At 38.4% G+C, this 27,809-nt stretch overlaps 1 protein-coding gene across 1 annotated transcript in view; it reads right to left on the bottom strand.

The window, feature by feature from the left end:
- LOC117415946 (semaphorin-3A) overlaps window positions 1-27,809 on the bottom strand; it is a 184,677-nt gene that overhangs the window by 111,790 nt on the left and 45,078 nt on the right. Inside the window, exon 3 of the mRNA XM_034922194.2 lies at window positions 1,443-1,539. The gene's annotated coding sequence lies outside the window, so the exon portion shown is untranslated. The remainder of the gene's footprint in view (window positions 1-1,442; window positions 1,540-27,809) is intronic.

A 27,809-nucleotide genomic window follows, 5' to 3' on the forward strand; every position in this document is an offset into this window, starting at 1 on the left:
CGCCACTTCTACAGCCATACAGTGATGCAAGCGCATTCTGTCTCTTAAAGGGATTGTTGCCTGGCCCTGATTGGATAGCAGATTTCCAACCTACTAAAAGCGCTTGCGCTGGTTTTTTAATCATTTTCATCAGAATCACACTTTTGGAGAAGCCACTCCTCACTCGCTGCGGGGCAGACGCGATTGACTTTAACCACCAAGTTTGCGATTGCACTCATTTCATCAGAATAGGGCCCTAAATATGTTTGTGAAATTGTACAAACAAGTCTCACATAAACATCAAACAAATACTAATTCTGCATACAACACACATTTTTGTCATATACATTTAGGTCTGAAATATTCACGAAAAAGTTTTACAAAAATATCTAACATCATGACACATTTCTTGGAGATCATGTCAAGTTGGACCGATGAGTATAAAATATGAATTATCAACTCTTCTTGAAATAATGTAGCATACATATTTACATAACCCTGTTTACACATTATTATATTGCACAGGTGAAATGTAATCTTTACTAAACAATATAAAGAATGTATAAACCAAAAACACACACAAAAACTAGGTGTTGACATTACTATACACACATTTTAGTAAATGTAGTCTTTGAAGTCTGCAAAGGAATTACTACATATTTTAAAGAGTGTAATTTGTAGTAACATGTCTTGCAATATTTAGTTACCTTTACTATAAATGCAAAACAAAAGTTCTGACCTTGGTAAGATATATTAAAAAAAAAACCAAAAAACAACTCATGCGGTGAGCTTTAATGGATCAAGTTCTACTCCAAGGATTTCTAATAACACTCCATTTTAAACTAAGGATCATTTTTAAAGCCCTCTATGCAAGTCTGAAAGATCAAACAGCTCTGTTAGAGACAGTGCACATCTGGTTCAAATATTTCTACACTTTTAGACAAAAAAAGCTCAGTTTTGCTGACAATGATTGTCTGTAAATTATACACTGAAAATAAATAAACAACCAAATGGGTTTTAACAATGCATAACCGTAAGTTCACATGCATTATTCTAATACTTAAAGCAATACATTAATCACATTATTTGATCAATGTAATTGCAGTTCATTGTTCTAGTAGGCTTGATTTTATAACTGCAGTTTGAGTAAATACTTCCTGGTATTACTTTACAAACTAAGAATTGAAAACTGTTTCTTGAATGTGAAAATGATCAATTGAAAATAACTAACTAAATAACTATGTACTCTAAAGGCATATATGCATTTTATCAACAAAAAACATATTCCTTGTGCAGTTCTAATTAAACAGTAGTTTGCATTTCGTTCAACTTGCAGAGGTACAGTAACTACACCACATCCCTTAACACATGATGCACGCACACACAATATACCAGGAACCTAATACAAAGCTTGAATATAAACACTGCTAACTAATTCCAAAGAAGAGACATTTTCCACTTACCGTGTGCTGCAGAGTCCTGGATTTAGTAACTGCTGCCGTAGGGGTTTTGTTACTGCCCAGGATATTTCTTATCCAGTCCAAGCTAAGTTGTTTTCTACTGGAATTTAAAACAAAAAGAGAGCTAAAGTGAACTGATAGGGTTGTTCATTCTTGTTTTTCTTCTTTTTTATTACCTAGGCAGCCCAAGTTGCTGCTTGTATTTAAACACCATTAAAATAAACCGCTTCACTCTGACACCAGAGCAACATCAAATACCCTTGTGGCTCTACCATATCACCTACACCTGGGCAAATCTATCGAGCGCCATCCTCTCTATTAAAAGGCCCATTCTCCCTGGTGCTTGGGTATAAGACACCGCCTTGCTGTTTTTTTGCACTTGTTTCCTATTGAAGTCTTAGAGTGGATTGTAAGAAGGTAGTCTGGTTAGCAGATGTGTGAGGCAGTCCCAGCGGAGCTGGGGATTGTATAGATGGGGCGTGCTAGGGCACAAACAACATCGACATGTGCGGTAATACACACGCCAGTCCCTGAGTGTGCACTGCAAGAAATGGGGCAAATAATTATTACTGGTAGAATTGCACTGTCCATACCATATTAATTTCAGAATTCTGAAGTTATGTTTTTTCAGTATACAAATCGTGAGTGGTATTTACATTGGTTAGGCAGTCCCTGCAAAGTAAATACATGTGTTTTTTGTCTTAATATTATTTTGTACAGCACACATTACTGAGAATACTGGTAAGAGTTAAGGTTTAGTGGTATAGTGAAGAGCTATTGGTAACCACACTTCAGTAAGTGATCCAGTAAGTACATGACAGTGGTATAGGCAATGTTATGTTTTGTGTGCAATTAGATCTAAAATTGCTTGGGTTAAACTAGATTCATTCCTAAGTTATTTTTAGCAATAAAAAGTATCAGTACTTTGGAATGGCTATTAGCTGTTACAGAAATTGTGTATAAACCAATCAAAGCAACAAATGCCAGTTCTTTCAACATCATTGTGAGAAAATGAAAAAATACTGAGGTAAAATCACAATACAGTACTTTTTTTTTGCTATATCTTCCACAACATCTGTTTTTACTTCTTAGGTTTAGTATTTCAGAAGTACAGGGTTGTCGCATAAAATCTATATGACTTTGGTTTGTGGATACAAGAAATCCAGCACATTTTTAAACCCACATTGATTAAAGCTTAGTTATGGTAGTTAATTTATTGTATGTGTATGCTGATTATTGTAAGGTTTCTTATGAATGCCTAGATTACATGTTTGTATAACACTCTTGTATTGTTACAGCATGTCTTTGTTATTAATAGCATATTGGTGTTTATAACATGCTATAACACATTCATAGGTGCATATCAGCCCCTAAATTTAAGTGTTGGCTAAATTGGCAATTTGGTGTATACCTTCTGGCCTTCTCCACAGTACAGATCATAATTAAAGAAATGGAAGACAACATGTTTTTTTTTTTTTTTAAATTGGACTTTTAAAATATGTAATAGATTCAGTATATGCAGGGTTGGACAGAATGGTTCAACAAGCCAAAACTTTTAATAACTATTTTATTTTCAAGTTTACTGTGCCTCACTTTAAGGAAAACTACCCCATAAATGTATCATATATCTGAAAATGTATACATATGATGTCAAGAGGGCCTGGAAGTCAGCCTCCTATAGGATGCTGATCCTTGACCTTCAGGATGCAATCAGCAGCTCAGCTTGCTTCCCTTCAGACATCACAGTCATTTACAGTTGTACAACAGTGAAGAATTGCAGGGCTTGCTTTTCAGTTGTCATTGGTTACTTGGTTGTGTCAGAAATGGCTTAAAAAAAGTTAACAGTTTATCCTTACACCTATTTACCAAAAACATATGAAGGCCACACATGTGAAGAAAGGAATCGTGTTTTTAAACTTTCCAGACCCTGGCAGGTGACTTAAACAGTCTGATCAGCTAGACTGAAACTTTATACGACTGTCATAACTATTCTTTAATCAATGTGGGGTTAGAAACTTACTGGCTTTCTTGTATCCACAAACCAAAGTCATGTATTGATTTTATAACACAATCATTTAGTACAGTCTCACTGACTTCCCTTCTAATAGCTCAATGTAACAGGGCAGTGGCTACTCACAAACCGGTGACCAAACACACTGCAAGCATGTGTCTTTACCACTATGCAAAAGAGCCAGACTTGTGGTAAAAGAGTTTATAACCTCATTTTATCTCATTGATGGGGTCTGAATCCATAATGACAGTGCATCACACAGCAATGCCCATTGCATCAACATCTGTTGTAGACTAAAACCATGCTATTGTAAGACAAAATGTGTTTATATTAGGGCTGTCACTCGATTAAAATGTTTGATCGGTTAATTTATGGGCATTAGTCAATTAATTAATCCGTGCACATTTTAACTATCTTATAGCGGCTGCCCTGCATGGTAATACTTCAATCAATAGAATCTAAAAAAAATAAGCACATTGGGAATTTGGTCTTTTTAAAAACATTTGTATTATTATTTTTATTTTAGTAAATGTAACAAATGTTACCTTACCGTCCTACTACCCTAATAAAACAGATTTAGGGACCTGATAACTCAGTCACACAAACCAAGGGCCAGAGCAGCACAGTTATGCACTTACTGTTTAACCACTGTGGGGTAACCCCTAAACAGCAAAATTATTATCAATGCACAAACACAGAAACAAAAAACACTCAGAGGTTTATAACTAAATCAACAGTTTGTTATGTTCATCAGGACACATACGCAATGCTGGATTTTACCACAGTGTTCACCACAGCTCTGGTTACATATATACATCAGTAGCACACTAACACTTGTTAAATTTGCAGACAACACAAAAATAGGAGGAGTGGCAAACACTGTTGCAGCAGCAAAGGTCATTCAAAATGATCTAGACAGCATTCAGAACTGGGCAGACACATGGCAAATGACATTTAATAGAGAAAAGTGTAAGGTACTGCATGCAGGCAATAAAAATGTGCATTATAAATATCATATGGGAGATACTGAAATTGAGAAGGAATCAATGAAACAGACCTAGGAGTTTATGTTGACTCAGAAATGTCTTCATCTAGACAATGTGGGGAAGCTATAATAAAAGGCCAACAAGATGCTCGGACATATTGTGAAAAGTGTTGAATTTAAATCAAGGGAAGTAATGTTAAAACTTTACAATCTCATCTAGAATATTGTGTTCAGTTCTGGTCACCTCGTTACAAAAAGGATATTGCTGCTGTAGAAAGATTTCAAAGAAGAGCGACCAGAATTATCCCGGGTTTAAAAGGCATGTCATATGCAGACCTGAAAAAAGAAACAAGGACCAGGGGTCACAAATGGAGATTAGATAAAGGGGCATTCAGAACAGAAAATAGGAGGCACTTTTTTGCACAGAGAATTGTGAGGGTCTGGAACCAACTCCCCAGTATTGTTGAAGCTGACACCCTGTGTTCCTTCAAGAAGCTGCTTGATGAGATTCTGGGATCAATAAGCTACTAACACCCAAACGAGCACGATGGGCCGAATGGCCTCCTCTCGTTTCTAAACTTTCTTATGTTCATATCAGCAATCCTTTTATAAAATCGGAGAGCACTTATGATTTTTACACAACTTCAACCCCTTTTATACACGCTTAAAACCACAGTGTCCTATCACTTCCGGGGAGACAGAGTTCACTTCAAATCAGCACTTCCCTAAATAGCAGCAGGCATTTCTCTCTCTACCCAGAATGCACTTTTAATGCACGATTAAATTGTAAAAAAAAAAAAATTGCAATCAACTCTTTAGTTGATTAATCGGTTCGATTAATCTGTTAATTGGAACAACCCAAGTTTTTATTAAACATTATTGATAGAAAACACAAAATATAATCATATGCATTTGATGTTTAAGAAAATACTAGCAATAAAAGGAAGATGTAAATATATTCATAACATCATGGTGATTCTCCCTGAGCTTATATACTGCAACTAATTTGAAGATATTGGTGAGTGCTTACTGGTCATTCAGTGTTGCCATTTCAGCTGGCTGAAGATTTGTTATCTTCCCCCAAAGTAGTCAACCTCTCAGCCTGTCTAGCACAATCAAGGTTTTAAAAAACTCCTTGCATTCCGTGAGTGACCTCAAATCTCTAAGTCAGTATTTAAATTGAATTTCAGCCAATACAGGAATATAACATAGTTTCCCTTAAAAATGTATTTTAATTAGGGGTGGGCAATGATATGAAAATTGTATATCAATACCGTGCACGTATTTCGATATCGATAATATCAAAGTCTTCCAAAACACTGAGTAATATAATAGTACAATTGCAATATCAAACATATGTACATATAGACTTTAACAGATATTTACATAAGAAAAGCAATAACTTATTTTAACTTAGTGCTGCTTTGCTTCACAATATCCATGGAGAAAAACAAGGTCTTGTTATATTGTTTTAGTATTCCTTCCATGCCATCATCAGCCAACTCAAACCCGAAATATTTATATACTTCACTGTGCACAGATTACTAGCTAATCTGGAAGTAATTTAATCTTCTCTGTGTATATGCTGACACGACATCTCAAAAAGTATTAATGTCATGCTGAATGTTCCATTATTTTTCAGATGTGTTTTTATGTTTTAAAAGTACATCTCATTCATAATACCCAAAGTTCACATTTTAAAAATACATTAATAATAGTTAAACTATGTTATATTCCTGTATTGGCTGAAATTCAATTTAAATACTGATTTAGAGATTTGAGGTCACCCACGGAATGCAAGGAGTTTTCCTATGGGTATCTCGCTATATCGCGGCCCTCGATATATAGCAGATTTATATTGCACCCCGACACCTGCGATATATCGAGTGGGTGGTGTATTTACTTTTTTGCTACAAGAGGAGCTACAGCTTCCTCCGGGAGACGAAATGCTTCAGCCCCGCTCTGGCAGCTGAACCAGGGGCGAGTCCATTCCCTCTTCCCCTCGCCGGACCCGCTCTCCTTCTCTCACTTGGTTTGCTTGTCTGTCACTTTGAACAAAACTCCCGACCGCCGTTTAGCCAGACTATTTATAGTTTAAAAACTATAAGGTTCATAACTAGAAGCTTGTTTTACAAACTATGTACAAATGTTCATAACTAGAAGTGTGTTTTTAAAGCATGTATAGCTAGGTTTTCTTAGTATTTGCAAAATATATGGCTTATTTTGTAAAATGAGCACTTGGAGCTTCTCATTCCCTGTTGCTTCCTATAATCAGCCAAAAATAACATATTTTAATGTTGCCTACAAAACACTATCCTGCCACAAAAAGCATTTTCATCTGCCCTATCAAAGCTGTAAGGCTACAAGTCAACTTTACTGTTGTTTTCCTCTTAAATTACTTAAGGAGTAAGTAGCGGTGTTCCGAGAAATATATGTCATACGTCCCCACGTGTTGCTACAACTGTTTAAATAACATAACTGTAATTTTTCTTTTCATTGTTAACATCGTGACAACTTTACATTATTTTCAAAATGGCCGCTGTAGTACACTGGGGTTTTAGATCTGTCCTCTAAATTACTGCAGGAAGATTAAAAGCGATTACAAAGAAAAATGAAAAAAACATAAGTGCTCCGGCTTTTCTGTTCGGTACCACATCATGGATTGTTATTGCTGCGTTACCTGTTTGACAATGTGGGCAATAATCCTTACACTATCAGTGCACTAGTAGAGCGGACATTTTGAAGAGCTTTGGAACATATTTTAAAGTTATAAGTGTACAATGTTGTCAGGATGTTAACAATAAAAAGAACAATGACACTTTAACTTTTATAGTACATGTTTCTAATTTACAGTAACATGAATAGTAAAGGACCATTGCATAGACAACCTTGGCTTTACTTAGCTGTGCCATAAATCATTAGAATTATGTGATTTCTTGTTTATAGGCTGAATAAACCTTAAAAAAAAACCATAACACCCAGTAACCTTAAAAAAAGCCTGCAAACAGCCCTTTAGCAAACTTTGACACTCAATTGTGACTTCCTTGGTTTGCAAACCCAAGAGTCATCTTTCCTGTAATACAGTAAATTCTTGGGATTAACACTTTGTTAACGATACAGGAACGTGGAATGACCACTTGCTGGGAAAGCGTGTGTCGTTGGTGTAGATCTGGAAGGAAATCGAGCTATCAGTAGATTACAGAAAAACAAACACAGCTCATGCCAAGGGTCAGTTGAGGGTGAGCAATAAAAACAAGGCTCACTTTCGGTAAGCACACTGGAGCACACAGCAGGGACTAAAACCACACTCGGCAGCACACAGCTCTATTTAGTAATTACTGCATCCTATTTATTGCATACAATTATCTGCTATCCTTTACATGTTTAAACAGACAACAGTAATTGCAAACCAATGTTGTCAGTAAGGAAGTAATTATTCTTTTACAATTTTCCAGATAATTGCATTTATTTATTGGACTTTATCCTTATTATGAATAGGCAACTCACAGAATTTCACTTTGACACTTTTACTACCATGTAAGAAATTCCAATAAACAGAATCAACGTTAAAAAGGTCAGCTTTTTCTGTTACCAAATAAATAAATAATAATAATGCAAAATAAATAAAAATACGTCAAAAATACATGATCCTAAGACATTTTATGATGGGAATAAGCTATTCAGCCCATCAGAGTTTGCAATTTCCCTCTAAACTAAGTCGTGTGTCTAGCAGCTAGAAATCACAAGGTATCGCTAATTTATTCCACGCATTAATATTAAATAATGGTAGCTAAGTGTTGCTAGTTTTCTGGGATTTCATAACAGCTTTTTTAAACAATTCACTGCTGCAAGTTGTTCTTTTGAACCTTGAGATTGTCTGTCATAGTCTTTTTGTCTCAGTGAGGCAAGATATGTTTGCTGGACTTCATTAAGTAACTGCCTCAGGAGAACTAATTTTGGGGTTTCATCTTCCTTACTGCCACTGTCATCATCATAGTTACTGTTGTCCAATTTGGCGATAAATGCGGTATATTCTAGGCTGACGCATGTGTCATTATGTATGTGTGTGTGTGTGCACCTTGGGCATTAAGTCTACATTGGTAATAATGTACTGAATCTCAGTACATTATAACATGTTTTATTTGAATGAATCCTTCCAATCAAAGAGGTTAAGTACATGTGATACGTGTGTAAGCATTTCAAGTGTGAGACAAGATCTGAGTTGTTAAGTTATAAAGGCAAGGTTCATTTTATCCAGGCTTGGCTGTCTCCACAGCTCTGTGCAGCCGGGAGATGGCCACCCGCCGTTGCTCTCCAGATTCTAGTGATTACTGTCGCCTGCTATTTCTGGAGGTAAACTATAATTAAACTAGGAACAGCCTGTCAAAAAGCAGAGGGAAAAAAGTGTTGTTTTTAACAACAGGCCCTTTCTCCCAAGCCAATTAGAGTAATTACCAATGTTGTTGTAGAGGTTTAGGTTATTTATAAATGCATGTCTGTCATGTCAGTAATATTCAAGATTAAAAACACAGACCGTTTCATTTTATGAATGTATATGTGTCTGTCATGCCATCAGTTCTATTTGATTCTTTGCCTTTTTTTTTATCTTCGCAACATCTTATTTTTTTAAAATAAGTAAAACCAAAATGATATTAGATTAATATTGAAATGCAGATTGTGAAGGTTGCCGAAGATTTCTAAAAGTTACAGGGACCGTGGTAATCATAACGTTCCAAGCTGTCAGAAAATCATCTCAGCTATGTTTTATTTCTTTATCACTAGACACTTGGTCTCTGTTTTAAATCAAGAAAGTGCTGGTGTACTTCCAGACTTTTTAACAGACAGATGCATTTAAAAGGGAAGCCAAAGGTAATGTGCCAAAGGCAAAATATATCTTCCACTATTGACACAGACACAATCTGATTCAATCAAACCATGTCAAACTGAAATTAAACAAAAAAACAAAAAAAAAACTTTAACAATCGTTATAATTATGGTAAATTAGAATAGGTAGAGTTTGTGGGTTCAAACCCTAGGCCAGATGAAAAACGAACTACCTTAGTCATAAAGGACGGGATTATAGGGTTTCATTGCTTTATAATTTGCATTAGGTAACATTTTTCATTTCTAATAGCTCTTTTAGGCTTTTAACATCTATTATTGTGTGTGTTTGTGTGTGTGTGTGTATATATATATATAAAATGTGTGCTATAATCCCTTAAAGGTGCATATAAATTATCATTAGCATGTATGTACTGCAGAACCCTGCCTGCATGTGAAGCACTACAGGCATTTGTTTCATGTGCTGAACATAATTACATTTGGCTTGGAATTGATACTTGATGTATTCCTGAGCTGCGGCTACTGTAATTATCTATTCATGCATGAGATGCCGCTTTGTGAAATATCGATTCCAGCTGTGAAAGGGTTTGACACCCAATTCCAAGCTGATAAATGATGGAGCAAAACTGAAACAGCTTTTTTTTTTTTTTTTTTTTTTTTTATTTAGGGTGGTCTACAAAATATTTTATTTAAATAGGTTTATATGTTTATAAAACCAATGCATAATTAAAATGAATAAACAGTTGGAATGTATCATAGATTGCTAGTTAAATGCAATCAGTAGCATGTCTTCAGAGGTTTTTTTTGTTTGTTTTTTTTTTTTATCAAAAATCGGTCCCATTGTGTTCCCAAGAGAGACATGTAAAAATGTAAGCGTCAAATACAGATGGACAGATGTACAGAGAACACATATCCCACAATCTGAAATTCACTATAATTAATGCTAAATAATCTCAGTATCACAATTTAATAACATAAGCAAAAAATATAAGTGTGACATACAGATGAAATCTACAGATAGACAAACAACCACATATACCCTTGAATCTAATACCCTCAATAGCTGCTTAATGTAAATACCAATCTCCATCACAACTGGATTAGCGGTTTTCCTGATATATGGAAAAATGTAGTGTAAAATGCCTATGTACGACCACCTCCACTGTGTCCCTGTCTCCAGGAATTTCCTCCGAGAGGGGTAATGGGAACCCTGTGATGTGTGCCTGCAGTATCTAAAGCCAGGATGCAGTAGACATATTTGCATCTGTACAATGTCAAATCAGTAAGATATTGTAGTTGTTTTTCCAAGACAACCATTTACCTATTTTTTTTCTTACATTTGACAAATAGTTTTTTTTTAAAATGTACATCAATTTCCATATGTCTGTTGACAGAAACATCATTCCTTGCAATATTTAGAAAACTAAACAGAACGTTGGTGTAAATCCTGAAGCAAAGTAGTGTCATAATACATGTTGGGCAAAAGTATACTTTTTAAAAGTGTGTTTGTACTATACAGTAGTTTATGGAATATACACGATAGTGATTGTAAAGTTTACAAAGTTACCCCTGCGCATCCCTGGTTCAAAGAAAATAAAAATAGTGGATGATTAACTAGACCCCATTCACACTTGCGATTTAAGGCAGCCCAGGGTCGCCTCAGGGCCACCTTTTCTCACATGTGAATGCTCCAAAGAAGAAGAAAAGGCGGCCCAAGGCCTGCAATTGCAGGACCAGGGCCGGCCTTTGCATATATATGAATGCAAAGCAGACGTAGGGCCGCCTGTTCGTATCATATGACCAATTTGGTTACATAGCTCAGTAGATACTCCCATGCGTGCAAAAGGCATTTAGAGCCACCCCCATACTTGCACTCGGAAATATAAAAAGTGCATTCATAAAAAAGCTTAATTTGTCACAATTACCTTTTCTTCCAATGTAGTAACTAGGCAATAAATATAAGAACTGCAGGATTGTGGATCTCAATAATGATCAATAATGCTGGCAACTTGGCATATTCAGCTGCCATTGTTTATTTTGCACGCAACAATATACATAGCTACAGAAGTGTGTGTCTTTACATTAAAATGTCTTTACATTTTAGCTGCATGCTTTTACACATACATAAAATGCTAAATTTTAAGATTGTTGCTACACCATAACATTAAGTCAATATATATATATATATATATATATATATATATATATTGTAACCGAGCTGCTTCCACTCGGGTTCGTTGCCCCTTTAAAAACTGACCGAACACACACAGGAATGTATTTTTATGCGCTGACGCTCTATTTTTAATTCACAAAAATGAAACAAACACAAAACAAACACCTAGCTCTTTACGAGCACTAACTAAACTCTCCGGAACACTCTGACTATAAGTGGGACGGCTAAGCCGTTTCCCCACCAAACTCAGAACAACCAAACAAAACCTCACCGGTTTAAACTGCATCCACCTTTTTCTCGACTGCTCGGAAGCAGAGCACCTCTTCTGCCTCCTTCTACTCAACAGCCTCAAACTAAGTAACTGTTCTTCTCTTATACCCTGCACCTGGTACTAATTTACAATTGCCGCCCAGGTGCAGGGGATAATTAAACAATAAATCAATTAACAATTGCCCTGGGAGTGCATTTTCACATGTTTTTCTGCAGGGAGGAAATTAACCCCCTCCCTGCTGTCTTACTATATATATATATATATATATATATATATATATATATATATATATATATATATATATATATATACATATTATTTCAATATATACCATAAAATTGCTACTATGCTGCATTGCAATAAAATATATTAATAAGAAACATCTGCTACAAATCAAGGATTACTGTATATCCCAGTAGCTCTTCCATTCTGAGTGCAGGCATAAAAGTATAAATATATATTTATAGTGTCACATTATTTCTTGCCTTTTATCATCATTTATGCCTTTTTTATCTGACAAATAGTAATACATAATAATCATACTAATAGTCTGTCATTTAGCCAGTCAAATCAGAGTAGTAACAAGCATTCAACCACCTTTACTTAATTATATACATCCTTACCATCAAGCAATTCACCACCTTTTGGGCCTGCTTTTCAGTCAGATACGTGAACGCGCAAAGATACCTTAAACCGCAAATGTGAACAGAGTTGCAGACCTAAATACGCGCCGGCCCTGAACCAGCACAGTAGTGTGAACAGAATCTAAGCCCGGGCACATCCCGATAATTAACTGAAATTAGAGGACCCAATGAACAACATTTCAGAAAAAAAAGCCTCACATTTTCCTATTTTAAATATAATTCTTTTGAGTGACTGTGCACAGTTTCAGAGCCTTCGCAAACATTCCTTTTATGTTTGATTTTCTATGAATAGTACATCAAATGAGTGAAGGAAAAGTATGAGTTGCTAAAGCATGTAATAAAATAAAGCAAAATCCAGTTATTTACATTTAGTGGTCCAAATCTGCTGGAAAAAATAACATCTGTTCAGCAGGTTGGTTTTATCTTTATTAATCCAATCAGTGTTAACAGGCTAAATACAATAAATAATTGGATCTGATTCTTATTTATGCTTTTTCTTTTTAACTAATCTTTATATGTTTTTTTACGAAGCCAATTACTGTTAATTATGATAAAAAGATGGCTCTGAATTGTCCAAACTCACATGATTGATTCAAACAAGGGTTAACCTTTGTTTAATCAGGAATATAAAGCCAGTAAACTTTTAAAAGACCAGTCAACTTAGACCTTATTTTATTACTATTACAATATTTCAAATGTGTAAGTCAACACTCCTGAGTAAATTATGAATCTAATCTTAGGTGCTGCTTGCTCAGTAGAAAGGATTCCTTTTAGGTCAACTTTTCCCGTGAAGAATGGGCAAAAAATGTCACCATCCTACTGTGCAAAGCTATTCGAGACCTATCCAAAAAGACTCATAGCAGTAACTGCTGCAAAAGGTGCTTCTACCAAGTACTGACTTAAAGGGCTGAATACTTATGCAACCAGTAAATTTCATTTTGTACATTTTCTTTGCAAATTTTGCTGACATTTAACCTCCTCCTCATAACAGTGTTCAGTTTAACCACTACAGCTTTGAATAAAAAAAAGTCAGTTTGAAAAACTGTCCATACATTATTTATAATTCAACAAAATGTGACATTATTGGTAGGTGGTAAATATCTGATTTCCACAAGCACTCATTACCAATATAATTATGAACACCTGCATTATAAGAGCAAACAGTTTGACCAGTTAATATTCAGTATTTTAAGTGGAAAGGAAACCATGTCATATTGTATTATACATCTTGGATATATAGTATTTTTTCAGCCCTTTCTGAATTACAAAAGGGTGCACATCTAACAGGTAATAACATTACAAGAACTGCTTAGATTTCTGGGAAACCATTAGTTGTCTCTCCAAATAGTTTAAAAGTGGCAAATGTTCATTTGTCAAAAGGATTTGTGTTCACAGACAGGTAAAAGTAAAAAATAAAATGCAGAGTGACCACAAACAGAAGCCCCTCCTTATTCACTGCCATACAAACAAAAACAGTGTTTGTTATGATCTGGCTGCCACAATACACTGCACAGGGCTGCCCTCAGAAAACCTGCCAATATAAAGGGTGCATAGAGTGTAAAACATATGGACTGTAGAAGGAAGTGCCTGTGGATGTTGTGGTCGGACAAATCACAGTTTACATCGTTAATGGAGGAGGGTCAATGAAAATAAACTGGTATGGTTCTCCAGTGGCCTTGTCCATCCCTTAACTTTAATACAATCAGGCTTCTGTGGGATAGATGGTAGATCATTAGAGAACTGTTGCAAACAATCCAATACACCAAAGGGCTATGTGTACATACACATGTAGGATGTTCAAAGTTACAGCAACAAGAATATTTCATGTTTAGTGACTGGCTAAAAAAAGAAACCTTAGAAATTGAACTTCTTAAATGCTCCACCTACTCATGCGTTCAATCTTTAGTAGATCTTCTATGGCCAGACGTGGTGGTCATGAAATGTGGCGTAAGCTATGGTTACAGTTTTTCAAAAGGTTCGGGTGCAAATGTGTCATTGACAGATCAGATCAACATCATGTTTAGAAGGACTATTTGTTTCAAAACGTCCTGTACATCTGAGAGTCATTATCCGATGGGCTCAGCTTTCTCCCAAATATGAAAACAATTTGAAACAATAATCCATTTTAGCAATGCAAGATGTTTATTGTTCCAAGCGCTTGCAATCAATGTTTGGAAACTGGAAACGGCCCACAATGGAGTTGGCTAAGAACACATGACTCTGCATGAGGGTCTACATCGATTATTTGGCAGAAAAATCTAATGTCTGGAAGCCATTAGACATTTAGACCTCTCTAAGTGTTTAATTAGAAGCAAAGATGAATGTGAGTTCTGTTGCGTGTGAATAGTGATAAATATCCTTGCTTACTCACAGTGCAATATGTGATAGATAAATAGGACCACAGTTTGTTTAAAACACCTTTGTAATGTTTCATCTAGTATATTACATTGCAAACAGTTCTTAAACAGTTGAATATGTTTTGATACTATCAGCATTCATCTAAAAAGCAATGGTCGTGGGTTCAATCCCTGGTAGGTGACACTGCTGCTGTACCCTTGAGCAAGGTACTTTACCTAGATTGCTCCAGTAAAAACCCAACTGTATAAATGGGTAATTGTACGTAAAAATAATATGATATATCTTGTAACAATTGTAAGTCGCCCTGGATAAGGGCGTCTGCTAAGTAATAAATAATAATAATAATAAATTAATGAATGCATTTCTCATTAAAAAGCTTAATTGTCGCAGGTCACATACATCACTTCCTGTCTCAACGACTAGCTAAGAGGAACTCGTTAATGAATATGCATGTTAACGAGATCAAGAAAAATGAATGGAAGCATAATATAATTTGCTGTTATGGAAACGACTAGCATACAGGGTGATGGGTCTCCCACCAGTGAGCAGCAGCAAAATGGAAATAAAATTAATGGGTATATAATTTGTAAACTTAACTTAAAATGGTGTTTTTTGTCATCCAGAAAATACATTTATTTAGAACACTTCACATATATAAATGGTGATCTGCCGTGTGGGTAAAAATTGGACAGCACAGATTAAAAAAAAAAAAAAAACTTAAACCCCACTAGTCATTTACCGTCATTAGGGGGATATTTTACCACAGCTTACTATATACAACTCTTTTAATGTACAATCTTTTTTTTGGTTAAAAAGAAAATAAATATTGTAAGCCATCTATGTAGGCTTGGTTGGAGTTTATTTACTTATGTTGACATCTACTTTTGTATGTATTTTAGTATGTACAATTGTAGGCTACAAACTGGTTCACATAACTTTTATCATTACGTTCTCACAGGAGTACCAGCACAAATGGTTTGGTAAGACAGTTCAAACAATTGGGATGTCAAAGACCAGTGGTGCAAACTTGGAGCCCAGTAAGTCAATAAGTCTTTTTATATCATGTTTACAAGACCACGGTCCTTAAACTTTGGTTTATGACAAGTGTCAGAGACAACAACAATAGTTTATGGATGTTTAAGATGGATTGCTGGTTATTACAATGAACAAATCATCACGCATTTTCTGTTTTTTTCAATAGCTTACCACCAAATCCCAGCCCCGGGGATTCAAAAGCAAAACACTTCTTCACTTTATTAGTGTTGTTGAACACGTTAGCTTGACAGCACAACAGTATTTATAGAAGGATATAACTGAGGGAAACAAAATATTATTTTAAGAAAATGCTTAAGTAATTTATTTTTCATTTTTTATTTTTTATTTTTTTTTAAACTCACGTTGAAATATAATGGCTCTCAAACACCGACACCTCCTCTCATCCGCACTCAGTTTGGGAAGCGAGGCATTAGCGAGCTTTCACACTGCCACTCCCCGTAACTATATCCTTCTTCTGTGAATGGACAGCTAAATCGATATCCCTGCTATCATTGGTTGCTTCAAGTGTCCAATGAAAGACAATCAATGATGTTACAAACTGGAGTTTCCAGCTGTCACTTTCCATTTATTTTTTATAAAACCTTGAAGCAGCCAATGATAGCGCTAGCAATATGGGGACTGGTGTTTAATTATGGTCTTGAGAATCAATGGAAAATCGGGAGGTTAGGGCTGGGGCCAAATCAAACCTTTGACAACCCGCTAATCGCACTTAACAAAACTCTATTTAATAGCGTTTTCTTTTTATGAGTAGAAGAAATAAGATACTTACAAAAAAAAAGAAAACGCTATTAAATACAGTTTTGTTAAGTGCGATTAGCGGGTTGTCAAAGATTTGATTTGGTCCCAGCCCAGGCAGGTATGGGTCACAGCCAGATAATATGCACCCTCGCTGCCTTTATGAAGAATGCTTTCCTGTTAAAAATGGACTGACGGTATACCTTTCCGTCTTAAAAACAACATGGATTTTATTGATGCGCATGCGTACCTGCGTACCAGTTTTGTGAACCCCTGGCTATAAATAAATACATTTGAAGTGCCATTTGTAGTTGTTAGTTATTATACATGTATACCATGTAAGCAACACTTCATTATATATTTATTAAACTTTTTAAATTACGACAGAACTCCCAAACCCAATATACAATTTGATTTTATAAAATGGCTTGGATAAATTAAGTGCTGTGATTGGCTGAACAAGATCACATGACCGTGCACTAATAATTGTCTTAACTCACAGCTATGACAACATAGACCAACTTACCTGATCTATAAATATTACTACGCCTTAATAGCAATAATTATTTAAACAGTGTTTCTGTAGGTAAAAATGTCAACATAAACTGAAACAGCATTTAAATCACTCAACATTCTTTTTTTCCATCTCTGTCACTAAGAATTACAGAAAAATTGGCAAATAACTGTGGTATTTATTTAGTCACAGAACAAAGAAAACTCTGAGGCAAACAATAGCAGTAACACTATTCAAAAGACATCTGAGAAATCACCACGCAAGTCTCTCAGCATGTAATATATATGCAGCAGCGGCATCTACTTATTAAACTAAATAGCGCCTTATAAAACTGACTAGCGAGTATGCAATGTTTAAATTAGACACAAAAGATACACTCACCACTACACTCCGATTTCAGAAACATTTAAAACAAAATTAAACTCTCCTGCTCTCTTCTGACACAACCGTTGGGTTTTTAAACAAGGTCGGGTTCAGCATACAATTGTGTTGTGCTCGCCGTGGACGGGAAGGACTGTGCAAACTGACACGGAAGTTGTTTAGTCCACATATCATCTAATGCTGGTTTACAATCTAGGGAAATTATGCCAGTTACCGGCCATCAGTGTAAGAACAGCCTCAGAAAGTATTGGTCAGCTTCTCTTGAAGACCACAAAGCCTAAGTAGGATAATTTCCTACACTAAAAAAAACCCCCAAAAAACACTTGAAGGCCCTCCATTCATAACAATGGAGTTATCATTTACGACCTTTTGAAAATCCTGCCCACGAGGCTTTCTTCAGTTATCCTTTAAACATTAGCAAAATTCAACTTGCACACAGTTTTAATTTGGTGTTTCGTAACATTAATATATATATATATATAGTTTGAGAAAAAGGAAAACTGCTGTGTACCAAAATGATCAATAAGAAAAAAGAAAAAAGAAAAGGATATTTCAGGTACTTAAAAAGGTAGAATAATTGATTGCAAATCAATTGTCAGAACGTTTCGGACTACAAGTTCTTCATAATTGATTACAAATCAATTATCAGGACGTTTCGGACTACAAGTCCTTCATCGGTCGACCTTTTTAAGTACCTGAAATATCCTTTTCTTTTTTCTTTTTTCTTATATATATATATATATATATATATATATATATATATATATATATATATATATTCCTTAAAATAGGACCAATAGGAATATATGCATAACATTTTTGTCTTGTGATGTAGGCATCTATTCAGTTTAAACAAAGCCAGGCATACAGACGTGCTCAAATTTGTTGGTACCCTGTCACAAAGACGGCCGGAGTGGGTGGCGTCAGACCAGAGAGAGAAACACACAGACAGACGGTGATGATGAGAAACTGAGTGCGATGGTTGCACTCAGCGTTTAATAACAATAAATAAAAAGGTTTAACAAACAGAACACAAAACAGGACACGGCACTTGAGCCAAAATAAACAGACAAACAAACGAACTACACAGACAAACACGGTGAGCTTCTTTTACAATTATTTTACTTTATAATACCCTCCGTCTCCTAACCCGTTCTCCACTCACCGAACACCAACCCCCAGTGAGTGAAAACATGCAGCTTTTATGCAGTTGTACCGAGATTCGATTGCTAGTCAATCATTCAATTGGAATCTCGGTACAACTGCACGTGAATTAATTAAAGTGCAATTCCCCGTGCTCACATATTACTTTTTACTTGCACGTGATGTGATGTGCCATCCCCGTGCCTAAATACAAATATACAATTTACACACACGTGAAACACAGACCGCTTATATCCCGTGTACCAATGCCTATACACCAACATTAACATATGCATGCATACATACATACACATAACACAAATGCACACAGGGGCGGGGCGCTTTGCCACATATACCCCCCCTTGTGCGCAGCACACATGGCCTCAACGGCCACCTCCCCCCTTAAAAATCCAGTTGTCCAGGACAAAGTCTCGGGCTGGGAAGGGAGGCTTCAGTGGGCCCATGGCTGGCCATGCTGTCAGCACCCCTGCCGGTAGTGGCACGGCTGACAGCCTGTTGGTCCCGTCCTGCAGCGAAAAAGCTGCGGGGGCAGGTGGTCCCCCGACCTCCCCCTTCTTCGTAGCCGGTAGCTCCCTCCTGTGGGGCTCCGGCCACAAGAACTCCTGCAGCGAAACTGCTGCTGGGGAAAGTGGTCTCCAGACCTCGTCCCCCTTCTTTGTAGCCGGTAGCTCCCTTTGGTGGGGCTCCGACCACAGTACTGCCGACAGCGAAGAAGCTGCAGTGGGAGCAGGTCTCCGGACCTCCCCCACGATCTCCGGCAGCGAAACTGCTGCAGTGGGAGCAGGTCTCCGGACCTCCCCCACGATCTCCGGCAGCGAAACTGCTGCAGTGGGAGCAGGTCTCCTGACCTCCCCCACGATCTCCGGCAGCGAAACTGCTGCTGGGGTTGGTGGTCTCCAGACCTCCTCCCCCTTCTTCGTGGCCGACAGCTCCCCTTTCTGGGGCTCCGGCCCCCGTACTCCCCGTGGTGGAAGTATGGGAAGCAGAGACAGCTCCTGCTGTTCTGCTTCTGGCAGTGGCAGAGGCAGCTCCTCTGCTCCTGGAAGTGGCCGAGGCAGCTCCTGCTCCTTTGCTCCTGCCGGTGTAGGTGGCGGAGGCAGAGGCAGCTCCGGCTCCTCTGCTCCTGCCGATGTAGGTGGCGGAGGCAGAGGCAGCTCCTGCTCCTCTGCTCCTGGAAGTGGCAGAGGCAGCTCCGGCTGCTCTGCTCCTGCCGGTGAAGGTGGGAGCAGCGTGTAGTCTCCTGCCGATGGAGGTGGGAGCAGCGTGTAGTCTCCCCCTTTTTCAGGGGACTGGTGCTGCTCTGCCTCTCTTGCAGCGGACTGGTGCGGCTCTGCTTCTGAAGGGTAAACCAGCAGGCATTCTTCCTCTGCTGGTTGTGCTGGGGAAACCAGCAGGCATTCTTCCTCTGCTGGTTGTGCTGGGGAAACCAGCAGGCATTCTTCCTCTGCTGGTTGTGCTGGGGAAACCAGCAGGCATTCTTCCTCTGCTGGTTGTGCTGGGGAAACCAGCAGGCATTCTACCTCTGCTGGTTGTGATGGGGAAACCAGCAGGCATTCTTGCTCTGCTGGTGAAGGTGGGAACAGCTGCCTCTCAGGCTTCGGATTCCCGCGGTCCCCCCGTCTGGGCGCTGGACGCTCGCGGTCCCCCCGTCTGGGCGCTGGACGCTCGCGGTCCCCCCGTCTGGGCGCTGGACGCTCGCGGTCCCCCCGTCTGGGCGCTGGTTCCTCCTCTTCATACTGGGTGGGGCATATGGCTAACGTGTGCCCATAAGCCCCACAGCCAGGGCATAACTCTGCGGCGAGGTTCTTTAAAAAAACCTCCCAGCCATCATCCTCGACCTCCTCCCTTTTGGGCTGTGGACGCCCCGACTCCTCCCTTTTGGGCTGTGGACACTCGGGTTCCCCCCACTCAGGCGTAGGACGTTCGGGTTCCTCCCACTCAGGCGTAGGACGTTCGGGTTCCTCCCACTCAGGCGTAGGACGCTCAGGCTCCTCCCACTCGGGCTGTGGACGCTCAGGCTCCTCCCACTCGGGCTGTGGACGCTCAGGCTCCTCCCACTCGGGCTGTGGACGCTCAGGCTCCTCCCACTCGGGCTGTGGACGCTCAGGCTCCTCCCACTCGGGCTGTGGACGCTCAGGCTCCTCCCACTCGGGCTGTGGACGCTCAGGCTCCTCCCACTCGGGCTGTGGATGCTCAGGCTCCTCCCGCTCAGGTACTGGAGAGGGCAGCGACTGCTCCTCTCCCTCTTGCTCACTGGAAGGCATCCCTCCCATGTCTGCAGCTAGGTAACCCAGCACCACAATGGTGAGGTCACGAACGGATGCCGGGTTGTGCTGTTGCTCCCAGTCCTCCCATCGTTTCCCATCTCGCATCTGCAGTGCGTGAATAACCATGGGGAGGTCACTGGCGAAGTTCCCCTCGGGGTGCACCAGCCAGTCCCATATTTCCCGGGACGGTGGGGAACCCGGTGGCAGTGGGGGTAGAGGGGTGGCTACTGCCCCGTTGTGGCTGTCCTCCTCCCAGCCCGGCATGCAGGATGAGGGCTGCAGCTGTTGTTGTTGCTGCTGCTGCTGCTTCTGCTGCTTCCTGCAGCTCTTTCTTCCCATCCTCGCTTTATTTTTTTTTATTTTTTTTTCACAAAACCCCCTCTCCTGGTCTGACGCTTGGAGGCGCTATTATCCCACGATGACACCACGTGTCACAAAGACGGCCAGAGTGGGTGGCGTCAGACCAGAAAAGGAATACACAGACAGTGGTTGTGATGAGCTGAGTGCAATGGCTGCACTCAGCGTTTATTAACAAAATAAAAGGTTTCAAACAGCACAAAAACAGGACACGGCACTTGAGCCAAAATAAACAGACAAACAAACGAACTACACAGACAAACACGGTGAGCTTCTTTTACAATTATTTTACTTTATAATACCCTCCGTCTCCTAACCCGTTCTCCACTCACCGAACACCAACCCCCAGTGAGTGAAAACATGCAGCTTTTATGCAGTTGTACCGAGATTCGATTGCTAGTCAATCATTCAATTGGAATCTCGGTACAACTGCACGTGAATTAATTAAAGTGCAATTCCCCGTGCTCACATATTACTTTTTACTTGCACGTGATGTGATGTGCCATCCCCGTGCCTAAATACAAATATACAATTTACACACACGTGAAACACAGACCGCTTATATCCCGTGTACCAATGCCTATACACCAACATTAACATATGCATGCATACATACATACACATAACACAAATGCACACAGGGGCGGGGCGCTTTGCCACATACCCTTACAGCTCATTGAAATAATGCTTCATTCCTCCTGAAAAGTAATGAAATTAAAAGCCATTTTATCATGTATACTTGCATGCCTTTGGTATGTCATAGAATAAAGCAAAGAAGCTGTGAAAACAGATGAATTATTGCTTATTCTACAAAGATATTCTAAAATGGCCTGGACACATTTGTTGGTACCCCTTAGAAAAGATAATAAATAATTGGATTATAGTGATATTTCAAACTAATTAGTTTCTTTAATTAGTATCACACATGTCTCCAATCTTGTAATCAGTCATTCAGCCTATTTAAATGGAGAAAAGTAGTCACTGTGCTGTTTGGTATCATTGTGTGCACCACACTGAACATGGACCAGAGAAAGCAAAGGAGAGAGAGAGTTGTCTGAGGAGATCAGAAAGAAAATAATAGACAAGCATGTTAAAGGTAAAGGCTACAAGACCATCTCCAAGCAGCTTGATGTTCCTGTGACAACAGTTGCAAATATTATTAAGAAGTTTAAGGTCCATGGAACTGTAGTCAACCTCCCTGGGCGCGGCCGCAAGAGGAAAATCGACCCCAGAGTGAACAGAAGGATAGTGCGAATGGTAGAAAAAGAACCAAGGATAACTGCCAAAGAGATACAAGCTGAACTCCAAGGTGAAGGTACGTCAGTTTCTGATCGCACCATCCGTCGCTTTTTGAGCGAAAGTGGGCTCCATGGAAGAAGACCCAGGAGGACTCCACTTTTGAAAGAAAAACATAAAAAAGCCAGACTGGAATTTTCTAAAATGCATATCGACAAGCCACAATCCTTCTGGGAGAATGTCCTTTGGACAGATGAGTCAAAACTGGAGCTTTTTGGCAAGTCACATCAGCTCTATGTTCACAGATGAAAAAATGAAGCTTTCAAAGAAAAGAACACCATACCTACAGTGAAACATGGAGGAGGCTCGGTTATGTTTTGGGGCTGCTTTGCTGTGCCTGGCACAGGGTGCCTTGAATCTGTGCAGGGCACAATGAAATCTCAAGACTATCAAGGTATTCTGGAGCAAACATACTGCCCAGTGTCAGAAAGTTCTGTCTCAGTCGCAGGTCATGGGTCCTCCAACAGGATAATGACCCAAAACACACAGCTAAAATCACCCAAGAATGGATATGAACAAAACATTGGACTATTCTGAAGTGGCCTTCTATGAGTCCTGATCTGAATCCTATCGAACATCTATGGAAAGAGCTGAAACTTGCAGTCTGGAGAAGGCACCCATCAAACCTGAGACAGCTGGAGCAGTTTGCTCAGGAAGAGTGGGCCAAACTACCTGTTAACAGGTGCAGAAGTCTCATTGAGAGCTACAGAAAACGTTTGATTGCAGTGATTGCCTCTAAAGGTTGTGCAACAAAATATTAGGTTAGTGGTCCCATCATTTTTGTCCATGCCATTTTCATTTGTTTTCTTATTTACAATATTATGTTGAATAAAAAATCAAAAGCAAAGTCTGATTTCTATTAAATATGGAATAAACAATGGTGGATGCCAATTACTTTTGTCAGTTTCAAGTTATTTCAGAGAAAATTGTGCATTCTTCGTTTTTTGTGGAGGGGTACCAACAAATTTGAGTACATCTGTATTACTCTATTTGATACACATGCTTATTTTAAAGAAGTAAACACAATATAGTAAGTAGGCCTGCATTTAAAAACAACAGTGTTCTGATTTCCACACTTACAATAATAAACCACGTGTCAATACTGTACTTTCATGGTTTACTGTATACAAACTCCTAATGGACATCATGACTTCTTAAAGAATCTGGAGACATGAAGCCTTAACTGATGTGATCTCTTTTAGCCTCAGGTCTTTAGCAAAGGTATTGAGGTTTGTTTTCATAGCAAATTATTTCCAGAGAACATAAAGGTACCAGTACAGATGAATGTACATCCACAGATTATTTTCCTTATACAGTACATTGTCTATTATGTTAAATTGGCAAAGTTAATTGACTATCCCTTTGTCCCTTCAGGCCTTGAAAAGTACGTATTGTATGTTCTGAGAGGCAGGATATCCTGTGAAAATGTGGTTAAGAGTGAGGAAGAAAAAGCATATGCTTCCTACTAGAAGGTCAGATGTGTTGGTTTGGAAGCAAGGTAAAGGGAACTATATTTCTGTATTTTCCTTCCTAAAAGTAATGAAAGAATACAAGAGTTTGTAAGCAAGGAAAACAAAACAATGGAGCATCGAATGAGATCATGATCTAGGAAGATAAAAAATAATTACTTCTGCCACCGGAAACATACATGTGAAATTATTTGTTTGGACAAATTTTGCAGTTAGTTCTATTGCACAAATGCACAAAGTTAGTTCTATTGCACAGATGACTTCTGGATTTATTCTTTGTGCCTGCCTCAGGGTTTTAGCATAGCTTTTGTAGCATGACCTCATTGAAATGTTGCTTTAGTGTTTTTGAACAGAGAGCACAGATGTTTGCAATAACAAAAATACATGGTTTGTAAATATCAGTAATACTTTGAAATAAAGCTTTTTTTATCGCATGGCAATCCATAATCTTCTTGCCTGAACTTTGAACCTTGAGAAAATGTGTTTATAGTAGGGCTGTGTTCTGAGTTACCTTCTTTATCCAGGAATTCCAAGTTAGTTCAATAAATTATCAAAGGGCTTGCTCAAATCCAAAGAACACTTGGAATCTCAGTTCACACAATTCACTTTGGGTGCTTTGTTCATAGAGAAATGTGACATGTTACAAGAAGAAGACAGCACTCACTTCACATCTTTTGCTCATTTTAAATTATTTTTTAAAAGTCAGACACACAGACTTGCAAGCACAGACATGTTTAAAAAAAAAAAAAAAAAAAAAAAGATGTGCATGCTGGTCTACATGGACTCCAAGGTAGTTCCAATAAATGCATCTAAAGTTATAGAATATGTTGCAGCACTAATAGCATGGTGAATGCAAGCAATTTAGAAATCGGATATAGTTTCTACACAGGCAAAGCCCTCAGAAAGGACATAAGGAACAAAGGGGGTATGATCTCTAGATGTAATCTGAATCAGAGTGGTACAAGTAACATTACACTTGGATGTAGAAGAGACCTTGGCTAAGCATTGTGAAAAAATTTCCTTTGCACATTGCAGTGTAATGACTTGCTTTCCACCACCTCATGAAATCAGTTGAGGTGAGAACCATTTGGCTTCTGTCTTTTGGGCATGTCTGGATGGTACATTTACTGACAACCCTTGGACAAGCTTTTGTCAACCGCATATATAACACTGCTATTTATTTTAAACTGCTTTCCTTTTATCGATAATGAAGAACGATCCCTGATTCGTATTCATTTGCAATCTGATTTTTAATCAATCGCACTGGCATCACAAACAGTATGCAGGACAGGTGTTGCTGCTGACCGCACTGCTGAGAAAGACCCCTGATCTTAATGTCCATGTCTAGTTTGATCTTTATCGTGTACAGTATTTGCGTTTGCAGTCCATAGCCAGCACAACCCTAGCCAGCACAACTCAACAGTGTTGGCCAAATCAAAGATGGTACCTGCAAGGAACATTTTGACAACAAATCTTTTCAATGTCTTAATATAACAAGACAAATAAATGTTTATCTATATATATTACTAAAATTCATTTTTCAGTGCTGTTGTATATATTAAGAATGAGTGCTTATAGTTATGGGTGTGATTATTTAGCGCAGGGATGGCCAACTGCACATGGGGGACATTCATCATATTTTATATATTTTTTCTACATATATTTCTGATTTTTTATTTGCGGACATAGAATACAACACTATGGATTTTTTTGTCACAGTTTTTTTGTTCCTTTTTCATTGTATAATTGAATAACCAGTGTCTGCAGGATCAATATTTATGGGGTGCATAGCCTATGTATTTTTTATCTATTATTTGTAATCCTAAAGCCGAATTAATGTAATCTATTTAGACAACTTACTACCGTATTTGCTACAATCAGATTCTAATAACTGGTTGTGGAGCTGCAATTATTTCAGAATGATCACTCAATTACTTTTTACTGGTAGAGAAGAAAAAAGTCAAAGTTGGTTGACATATACAGGGTGCTATTCAACTTTAACATGACCATCATTAGTCTCAAGGCCGTCTTCCATCACTAAAAACAGCATTAAGAATTTCCACTTGGACACACAACACTCCTAGATACATGGCATTGTTTAATCTGGTTGGCAATATGTTTGTTTGTTTGTTTTTTTGCAGTGCAAATTTGTCATGAGACTTAATACCTAACATGTAGTGAACACATGACTATAGGGACAAAATCTTTACACGGTTCTAATTTATAGGCCTTATAAAATACAGCTACTGGTGTCAATAGGCAAAAAAAAATGCTTGCGCTCCCATTAAGGGAAATCAAACGCAAGTGGTAAAACAATTTGCATGTTGTGCGGGGAAAACATTATGCAGAGAACAAACAGAGTCGTTAGCACTGGCTGGAAAACACAGCAGGGATGCAACCGGAGGGTTTGCTCTCAAGACATATATCTGACCTATGCAGCCTGGACAAGTGATGCATTGGAGATAACACAACTGGTAAAGGAATCACCATCTTACAACTTTTATGGCTCACAGATAACCTATATCTCCCTGACACTCAGGTGTTCCACTTAGTCAGATTAGCCTAATGAATCTAGCAGTGTTTACACTTACTGTGGAAGAGACCTTGGCCAAACGTGAAAAAGTTTCCTTTGCACTCTGCAGTGTAATGACTTGTTGTTTATACCACCTTGTGAAATCCGTTGAGGTGAAGACCCTGAACATTTGGCTTCTGTCAAATGGGCAAGTCTCGATGATACTGACAACCCTAGACACAAGCCAGTTGTATATACAATGCTGCAATCTGATTTTTATCAATCGCAGTGGCATCACAAACAGTATGCTGGACAGATTTTGCTGCTGACCGTACTGCTAAGAAAAACCCCTGTTATTAATGCCCATGTCTAGTTTGATGTTTGTCGTGTACTTGTGTTTGCTTATTATTTTTCATCTTGTTGAAAACATCAAGATAAAAGTAAACCACCAAAATGTTCATTCTAGAAAATCAGCAGGTTTAACAACAGTGTGAAGAAAATGAATTTTCCAATAAAATAAAAAAAAGACATAGACAATTTTGCAAGTAGCAAAGCACATGCTTTCTGGTTACAGAATGATAATAACTGTTCAGCATCACTGAAATATATCAGTTAGAATGGCTGTTCATAATGATGTTGAGAAGAAAATATAAACAAGTGAAATGGATAAGAAGGAGCATTCCAAAAGCCTCAGAGGTAAAACAAGAGATTATATATATCAAAGGACTTTCTTACTGAGGTGCTAAAAACCAGTATCAAGGAAAGCAAATGCTTGATAATAAAACATGAAAGAAAAAACCATTTAATTCTCATGATTTAATTCTCTTTAAACCCATTAACATCCAATGTAGAGTATTGTCACAGAAGTAGAAATAAAAACTACAGTCAAGGTTCTTTGCATGTCTGTACATCTAACACTAATAAGTACAATACTCTTTCAAATAAACATGTTATGATATTGAATGTGTTGTTATTAAGGACAGTATTATTGTCATTGCTTGCACCCAGGCACCTCTTTCTTTACAAATTAAGCACTGGTCAGAACTAATGACTCGAAGTGACTCGAGCCAGATTGGTGACTCGACTCGAGCAGTTTAGTGACTCAACTCGAGCATGGCATGTCAAAGACTCGATTCGACTTGAGTCTTTACTCCCCAATGACTCAACTCGACTCAAGTCCCAATTTTGGTGACTCATTACAACTGTGTTATACAGTATCAAGTACATACACACCAGTTGGAATTTAAGATTCTAACCTAAGATGGGGTGCTACTGAGGAACACAATATCCAGTGAAATGTCTGTTCAATTCAGTGACCTTATGCACATATACTAA

The sequence above is a fragment of the Acipenser ruthenus genome, chromosome 7, assembly GCF_902713425.1.
Source record: "Acipenser ruthenus chromosome 7, fAciRut3.2 maternal haplotype, whole genome shotgun sequence".
Lineage (NCBI taxonomy): Eukaryota > Metazoa > Chordata > Actinopteri > Acipenseriformes > Acipenseridae > Acipenser > Acipenser ruthenus.